The sequence below is a fragment of the Tyto alba genome, unplaced genomic scaffold, assembly GCF_018691265.1.
Source record: "Tyto alba isolate M040663 unplaced genomic scaffold, T.alba_DEE_v4.0 Super-Scaffold_10, whole genome shotgun sequence".
Taxonomy (NCBI): Eukaryota; Metazoa; Chordata; class Aves; order Strigiformes; family Tytonidae; genus Tyto; species Tyto alba.
Window position 1 is genome coordinate 28,044,001 of NW_024881262.1, and position 8,417 is coordinate 28,052,417.

General features: G+C 45.4%; 1 long non-coding RNA gene across 1 annotated transcript; it reads left to right on the forward strand.

The window, feature by feature from the left end:
• Positions 1-336: 336 nt before the first annotated feature.
• LOC116961468 lies at positions 337-2,981 on the forward strand. Its single transcript, XR_004407002.1, has 3 exons — positions 337-431; positions 854-978; positions 2,825-2,981. It is a non-coding gene; the product is annotated as an uncharacterized LOC116961468 (long non-coding RNA).
• The last annotated feature ends 5,436 nt before the right edge of the window (positions 2,982-8,417 follow it).

The following is an 8,417-nucleotide window of genomic DNA, read 5'->3' on the forward strand; positions in this document are numbered from 1 at the left end:
TGGTTCCTTTTTTTTTTTTTTTTTTCTTTTTTGTTTAATTTATGAATAAATAATTGCTGCGGCGGAGAATAAATCAAACGGCTCTCGCCGTGCTGACACTTCCAGCCAGCTCGTTACTCTCCCTTTATCCAGCTCTGAGCGATGCCTGGCAAAGTTTGCAGCTTCTGCAGCCCCCTTCCCTCCCGCTCGCTATTGTCCTCCCCAGCGCCTGCCTGCAGACCTGCCCCCCGGTTTAATTCCCTGCTGGGGGATGCTGTCCCAGGCCACACAAGTGAAAGCATTTCTGAGGATGAACAAGATTTCCCAAGGGAGGGTGGGTAGGGGAAACGGCACAGAGGAGCCATTTATTATTCTCTACAGACTCAGGCGCTTGCACTCTTTAGGAGAAAATTTGTTCTGGGATGGTTTTGTGGTTTTTCCTTCTAGTGCGTGTAAGTATATTCAAAGATGTTGGGTGCACAAGGTAGGAGTGTGTGTGGGGGGAAACTGTAGCATATGGCAGGACTTCAGTAAAAGCAGGTGTCTATTTACTGTCCTTGTTCTCTCTGAGGGAACAGGTGTTCACAGGGAAAGGTTTCCTATTTTATATCAGTTAAAAATAAAATTAGAGGGCAGGGTGGTTGTCCTGGACACGTACTAGTATATAAATGCTTTTTTTTTCGATGTAAACGTGCCTCCTGACAGCTTCGGTCCAACCAGCAAGGAGCAAAACTTTCTCCTGACCCAACTGCACCTACACAGAGGCGAGAGGATGGGTGTGAGGATATCGGGAACAGACTGGGACGCTGGAGGCTCAGGCGGGGATTTGCTGTATTTCTCAGCCTGCCGTTAATCTCGTTTTTTCTCCAAGCAGAGAGCTTCAGTGCCCAGCACCCCTGATAAAAGGCCGAGCAGGCTGCCAGCAGGATCAGCACCGGCGTTAAATCCGTTGCCGGCTGGATTTTCTCAAGCCCCATCGGATGCGGCTGTTCAGCGCAGGTGCCTCTCCTTCATAGGTGTGATTTGTCAGACACGCCTGACACGTGGGTCTCAGAGCAGCCAGGACGGGTGTGGGGGTGTCCCTCAGGCAGCAGAAGCTTGTTTGCACCCTGTACCCTTTCCCGGCTGGTTGCACAGCAGCACTGGGCAGCGTGCTCAGCCATTCCCCTGTGCTAGCTCTGCTCTCTTCTGCTGGAGCTCACACCACATTGCCGTTTGTTGCTGGTGCTGTAAATGCTTTTGCTCTGGCTGTTGGATGGGAGCAAGAGTGGGAGAGAGGGGTGACCACACCAGCTAGAAAGGTGGTGGAGGCAAACGGGCATTTGTGCAATTGCAGCCTCCCTTTTGGTCTGGGCTGTTATTCCTAATGCTGGGGTAATGTGTGGTATTACTGTAGCGCCAAATGAGTGGAAGAAATAAATAGGGTTGGAAGGTTTGAGAGCTCAAAAGGGATTGTGTAACGCTGCATCAACCTGAGCCAGATGTGTGCTGCTGGCTGTCCTTTTGCATCCTTTAATGGGCTAGTGGTTGCTCAAGCAGTTGTAGGATGTGTGGAATAAGAGCCAAGAAAAGAGCACTGCGACAGAGGAAAGGGCATGTGGGGATTTTTGCTTCCAGTGATATTGAGGCACCTCAGCCGGAGGGATATTTAGCATTTTGTGGGAGAAGAGGTCACAACAGCAAAAAATGTACAGGTCTGCAAACCTCTCTGTTTGTGGGTGCTCAGTAGTCAACCCCAGCAAGGAACAGGTTCCTCCGAAACCTGGGCAAGCTCCTAAAGCTGTAACACAGCCACCTACCAGACTGGAACAGCAGGCTGTGGGTTATATGTGGCTTGATCTGACAGCGGGTTTGTGGGTCAAACCAAATTTGGACCTTAACATACTAGCTTGTTACACCTTTTCAGGGAGGCGCAGCAAGGTACTTGTCTCTAATCTCTATTCCTGCTCAAGGGGTTTGGAAATGGTTTTGCAGTTCTGTATAAACTTTGATATCGTTAGATGAGGTTCTCTGGGAGTTGCATCAAAATCCAGAAACGCTCTGCATTTTTTTTTTTTGTTTGCTTGTTTTTTTTTTTTTTTAAACACTGCTTCAATCAATTTTGGGTTAAAAGTTCTGTGCCATGTTACTCTTCAGCTTCAGGAAACATGAGAAACGCATGATGTCATCACTTGTGTACTATCACATGCTTTTAAAATGCCGTCAGACTTGCTAAATATTCAGTGTATATTTTCTGTCTCAGCAGACTGTGTTGGCTGAAACTGCTTATGCAAATGAAAAGCTGTACCTCTTCAATAGGTTATTATGAGCTGATCCTGAATAATTGTGTTGAACTGAGCAGTAGGTGGGAGAAGTCAGCAGAGGCAATAATTAATCAAGTGGCTTCATGTCTAGCCTGGATGTGGATCCCAGAAAACCCTCTCTGAAGACAGGACAGGCTCCTTGGAGCCCTGCGTTCATGCCTAACCATTACAAACTCCTTGCAGTAATGCCTCTCCCATGTGCAGCTCAAGTTATGCAAAAACCTTGTTTAGGTTTTGCCCAGTGACTCCCAAGGGAAGCCTGTTAGAAAGTCTTTCTGCTCTGAGCCTCTTAGCGTGTATTTCTAAACTCCAGCTTATATTAATTCACAGCTGCTTTGTTCTCATTTGTTCTTTGACTGAAATGGCTCTTTCTCACCCTTGTTTCCTCCCTCCTTTTTTCCCTTCTCCAGTTCTCCATGTATTTCTAGACCACAGCCATGTCCCTTGGCTTTTGTTTTGCTAGACTAAGTGAGCTGAGCTCTTTTCATCTCCTCTCAAAAGGCAAAGCTCTCTGTTTCTTGTATCACCCTTTATTTTTGCAGTTCTTTTTGATCTGAAGTGGACCCAACCTCCTAAATCACAGCTTTGAAAGATGACGAGGCCCTTTCCATGGAGCCTGGGCTAGGATGGTGGGTATGAGAGCAAGGAGCTTGTTTTGTGGCCATGAAGAACAAGCCCCGGAGGGAAGCAGCAACACTGTCAAGAAGAAGCAGTAAGGAGCTTATTTTGAACTCAGGCAAGTCCCTGATAAAGGGAGAATTTTTCCTGTTGTAAAAGAGGATATGTGCAAAAAAATGTAGGATTGATTTATCTAGGTGGCTTGTTAAGAGTTAATCGATAAAATAACAGTTGCCACCTTATTATGAGAAACTAGCTGATTAGAAACTTGATTAATGGGATGATTTTTCATGGCTATAATTAAAGCACCGCATGGCTTCTTGTATAATTGATATTTAATGCTTACATGGAAAGCTGGTTGTCTATAAGAAACAGTGTGGTTGGATTTCCCGCCCCCCCCCCCCCAATTATTTACCTGTGGGTTGGGCAGAGGAGAGGCCAAGCAGCTCATCTAGTAGTGGAGAGGAGGATGGGATGCAATTGGTCAGGATCAGAAAGCAACGTATTCATTACTAGATAAATGGAAAAAGATCAATGTTTTGTAGTCATGCCATGCTAAGATAGCTGGATTGGGGTCTACAAGCAGGAGAGAGGATCTGTGTTTCTTTCTGAGAAGAGAGGACTCATTAGCCTAAGATACAAAGAACCAATAGAAAATCCAACCCAGAAACAAGAGCCCAGCTTCTTTCAGAGGGTGATATGAGAGCAGGGAGTCATCCGTCCAATATCCTCTCTCTGACATTAGGAAGCAGTGCACGGTAGCAGACACTTAGTGAAAAGTTAAGAGGGTACGTGGTAAAAGTACAGTGGTGCTTCTCCTAGTGTCCTGTTCCAGCTCTGGCATCAATGCCAGGGAGGCCTCCTCAGCCGGAGGTGGTACCTTGGTGTTTAATTGTCCCGGAGGAATTTTCTTTATGGGCATTGTCTGTAAAGTTTTGGACTGTTTCCCGAAAGAGGCAGTGGAGCCTTTGAAAGGTTGGATGCTTTTTCTGAAAGAACTGCTCCTGCCCAATCAGCCTTCTGGGAAAGACTATCTATCTTGTGTTCCCAGGGCACTGGAGCCCATAAGCTCAGTGGTCTTCCCTGGCCTTGAGGTCCGTTAAGTCTTCAGTTAAAACTATATGCATTGAATCTCAGTCCCTTTGCCCTGCAGATCCTCTGCCAGTGCTCGTGGCCAGTGTGATAAAGGTCTGGTTCAAACCCTGCGAGAGGCCATGTGCCAACTTCAGCAGTTTATGGGCAAGCATGAAGGATGTGAAGACATACGATGGCGATACAGAGCTATGTCAAGTGTTTGCATACAAGTTTTTAGACAGTAGTTCATATTGTGTTATATGATCTTAATTAGATTACTGGGACATGCTGTATGCATTTTCACCACTAAAGAGAAGATGTTTGGTCCTAACCACCATGTTCTCTGTCCCTTTTAATTAGCAGTATTAATCCAGTTTTTCTTCCCTGACAGAGGGCTAGAGCCCTCACTACAGGGAAACTATAAGCGATCATGCCAGAGTAGGAGCGTGAGGCTCACTCCTTTGAAAAAGCAAGTCTCTAAATCTCCATGCATCCCAAGTTTTGTCTTTGTGTAGGCCAGCATGTGCACCAGCTGTGATGGGAGATCAGGGACCGGCTGGGGTTAAGCAGCGAGGCTGCCGGCAGCCTTCCAGCCCTCAGCCTGGCATCATCCGTGTGGGGAGGTCACGCTCAGTCTTGTCCCCTGTTGAGTTCTGTGCTCTTCTCCTCTGCATCAATCTGTCCATCGCTGTCAGGACGGTGGCTTGCTTGGGGGTGTGTGTATGTGCAACGAAAGTCACACCACCCCCCAAGCGAATCTGCAGATCTACTAACAATCAAAACCATCGCTGATGCATTATTAAAATTTTGTTTTGTTTTTCTTTTCCTGCGAGCAAGAACCAGAGTATTTGGATATGGGTAGGTGGTGCTAAATTGTGTTTATTGCATGTCTGTTGAATATATAACATGTCTGTGTGACCTCCCTGAAGAGTTAGACAAGCCTTTGCACAACATAATAATTCTCAGACACTTAGAAATGCATACAAACACTCTGCTGCAATGGGAGGAATTTTAGACCTCACATGCTGGGTGATGGATGCTGCTGGGGGGCCCAGCAGCTGCCCAGATCCGCAGGAGAAGACCTCTCTTTTTTTTTGTCTGGGAGCAAAATGTTAATGAATTCTTCTGGAATGGCAGAAGAATCAGTGGTAGGTTTTAAAGCTGATAGCCCTGATTTCTTTTGAAAGAGAAGCTCTGGAAATCCTTGATGGCAAAAGCCAATCTGCAGTCTCTTTTACCTTGTAGTCAGCCAAACAACAAAAAATCTTCAGCACAGAAAGTTTTATTGTCATTTTTATTGTAAAGTAGCGTAATGGAATGTGTGGGGTTTGTCAAGTCTGCTTTGATAGGATTCCATTAAATGCACTTTTTTTTTTTTTTTTTTTTTTTGAGGCTGAGAGTGCATGTAATTTTTTTTTCCTGATTTAAATACATAAGTGATTTTACCTCAACTTCAGATGACATTCTTTAAAAAGTAAACTCCAGACAAACATTTTTGTGCTGAAGTATTGTCTCAGAGTGCTGATTCCTTATTTTGGTGGAAAATATTTCATTGTCTCACTGCAGGTTAGGAGATGGCAGAATTTTTGATGGTTGTGCTGTTTGATCCAGATTCAGAGAGGGGGCTTGTTCCAAAATGTGTGTTTCTGGGAAAGGATGGAGCCTCCCAGTAGCTCCTGCAGTTCTTTCCATGGACAAACTGGGGAGTGAAGCTTTGCTGTACTGTAATTGTATATAGCATGCAGTTAACCTTGATGTAAACACCCCCTGGACTGAAATCAGGTCTTATGTAGGAGTTAGTGATACAAGTTTTGGCAAATTGAGTCTGCATATACTTATGGTTATTTGGTTACATATCTCCCTGGCTGGCATCATCACAAGAACTTGCTTTTACTGGCGTTGGCTGACCGAGGGACCACTTCCATATCACGGAGTCTGCTCCTTGACTAATCTTATTTGGATAGCTGGCAGATAGATAGGCAGTAGGTTGTCATTGCCTCTGTTTGCTTTACTAATATCGGAACAGTTTCAGTATTATTTACTCTGGAGTTTGTGCTTTGACAAGATCAGACCGCAGCTTGCTGTTGAAACGGGTCAGAATCCCACATTTACCAAAGTTTGGCTTGGGAAGGCTGGTTTGCAAAAAAGAAACTTGGCTGAAACAGCCACGAATGTAACCCCAGTTGTATATAAATGTGTCATCTGTAAAACAGTTTAACCACGTGTGTGCTGTGTGTGCAATTGCCAAGAGTCATGGGTACAGATCTCTCTTCTGGCATTGGCTTGTGCCTACCTGCCAGCGCTGTAGGAGCTGAGCTCTGACTGGAGAAACCTTTGCTATGGAAAGCTTTACTGGTACAAGCCTTCTGCCAGCTATCATTTCATTAGTGATGAGAAACAGGTTCAGAGGTCTCCCTAAAATACTTGCCATGGGCTTGTGTCTCCCACAGAAACCTGGGACATTGCAGGTGGACTGTACCTCACCAGAAGTTGGGTGAGTAAGCTGAACTGTGGTTGTCTAGGCTCCTGGTACTCTCATTTATTGATGCGGTCTTCTTAAGAATGTGCTTGCTGCTGGGGGAAAGGGAGTTGTTAAAGTATTTTGAAGGAGAGGAGGAGAAACCAGGGAGGTTACAAAGCCGGACTCAAAGTCTGTCTCCAAGACGTGGTTTGCAATTCTTGCAATGAGCTCCCCTGTGTCTGTTGCTTACCTTGATTATATTCTTCCAGTGGTTTTCCCCTCATTTTGGGGTTCAGTCCATGGACATGAATGTTCTGATCCAAAGTCCAGATGTCAGAGAGTGTGTCACCCTGAGATGGCCCAGAGGGCTCATCCAGGTACTTGCTCTGTGATAAATTGCCATGAACCAACTCTCTGCATCTACTCATATTTCCAAGGCAAGTGAGAGGTTATTCAGCCTCATTGGCTTGCACATGGTCGCGGCTGAGGTGTGCCTATATGCCTGTAATCCAGTAAAGCGTGTGTGCATTCGCAGTGTTACCATTTTTTGAGCCAGCTCAGAACGATTTGGGCACGCCTTTAGGTTGTCCTTCTAGAAGCGGTGACATTCGGAGGAGTGTGGCAGGGACGGGGGAGCCTGCCTGGCTGTGCTCTTCCAGCACAGCCGTGCTCGCTCGCGCTTTGGCAACGAGAAGGAAATTTCCCGCTGATCACAAAGGGGCGGGAGGAAAGAATAGATTAATTAAAAAGATTAAAAAAAAAAAAAATCCAGCTACTTTTCATTTTTCAAAGTGCCCATTTTCTTAACTATTCCTCCAAATTATCATCTCATTAGATTTATTCTTTTTCTTTGATGCTGTTGTTATTCTGTTTATCCCACGTCACTCAGCAAATGTCTCCCGTCTCCTTCCAGCCAACTTGCACAATACATTACAATTACATAATTACGCCATTGTAATCAAATAATTAAGTTGCACATTAAACACGCATTAGGGCTCACAAAGGAAGGAGCTTCAGACATGGGCACAGAATAGGAGGGAGTGAGCCAGTCAGTGTTGGTACTAATTGCATCTTGCTTTTAATGACTCAGGGACTCCAGGTTCTTGGTCTCAGGTGGCAAAATGGGAGTGGGCTGAGGCTGCTGAGTTTTAAATAAGCAAGCAGGTTTAGTGAGCAGACTCCCCTGCGGAGAGAAACAAGACTCAGTGACCAAACACACAGAGAAAGAAACAAGGAATAATTGTGAAGCCTGTTGGCTTCAAGACTAATGAAATCTGCTTTAACTGAAGCTCAGAATCAGCTCTCCCAGGAGGAGGGCACCTGTCCATTACCACTGTGGGACTCAGATGGTCTAACAGGAGAAGGTTGTGATGTCTTTGGGATGTCATTATTTTAGCAGTGGTAGGGGAGAAGTGAATTAGTCTGTAGGTAAGTCGTATGTGTGTGGGTTTTCCCCCTTTTTGTGTTTGTTGATTTTGGTCAAATTGTACCGAGCAGGTCCAGACCTGTATGTTGGCCTCATCCTGACTCTAATTTGTTAACTATTCAGAGGCACATGGCAGGGGGTGGCTGAAATTCTCTATTCAGGGTAGATCCAAGAGGCAAAAGCTGTGGAGTCACTACTCCTAATCCAAACCCTGCAGGATGAGGTCTAGGAAAAAAGATGGCCCCAGTCTGGTCATGCCAGGACTAAACACCAGAAATCAACCTTTTGATACAATTTTGGGTGATTTTTTCAAAGGATGCTGTGCGAGTATTGGACAAAAGACTTCTGAATCCTCTCTCATAGCTGATGTCTACCACAGCTGGGAAGTGGGCTAGCAGAAGAAGCTGAGGTGACATGGTTGCTTTCCACCAGAGTTCAGAGGTGGGCTGGAGAACAAAGGGCAAACCACCTACATCTCTGCACCAGTTGCTATGATCTAGAGAAACTAGAGATCATATTCAAACAGAAATTGCAGGCATGGAGGAAGGACTCTGGA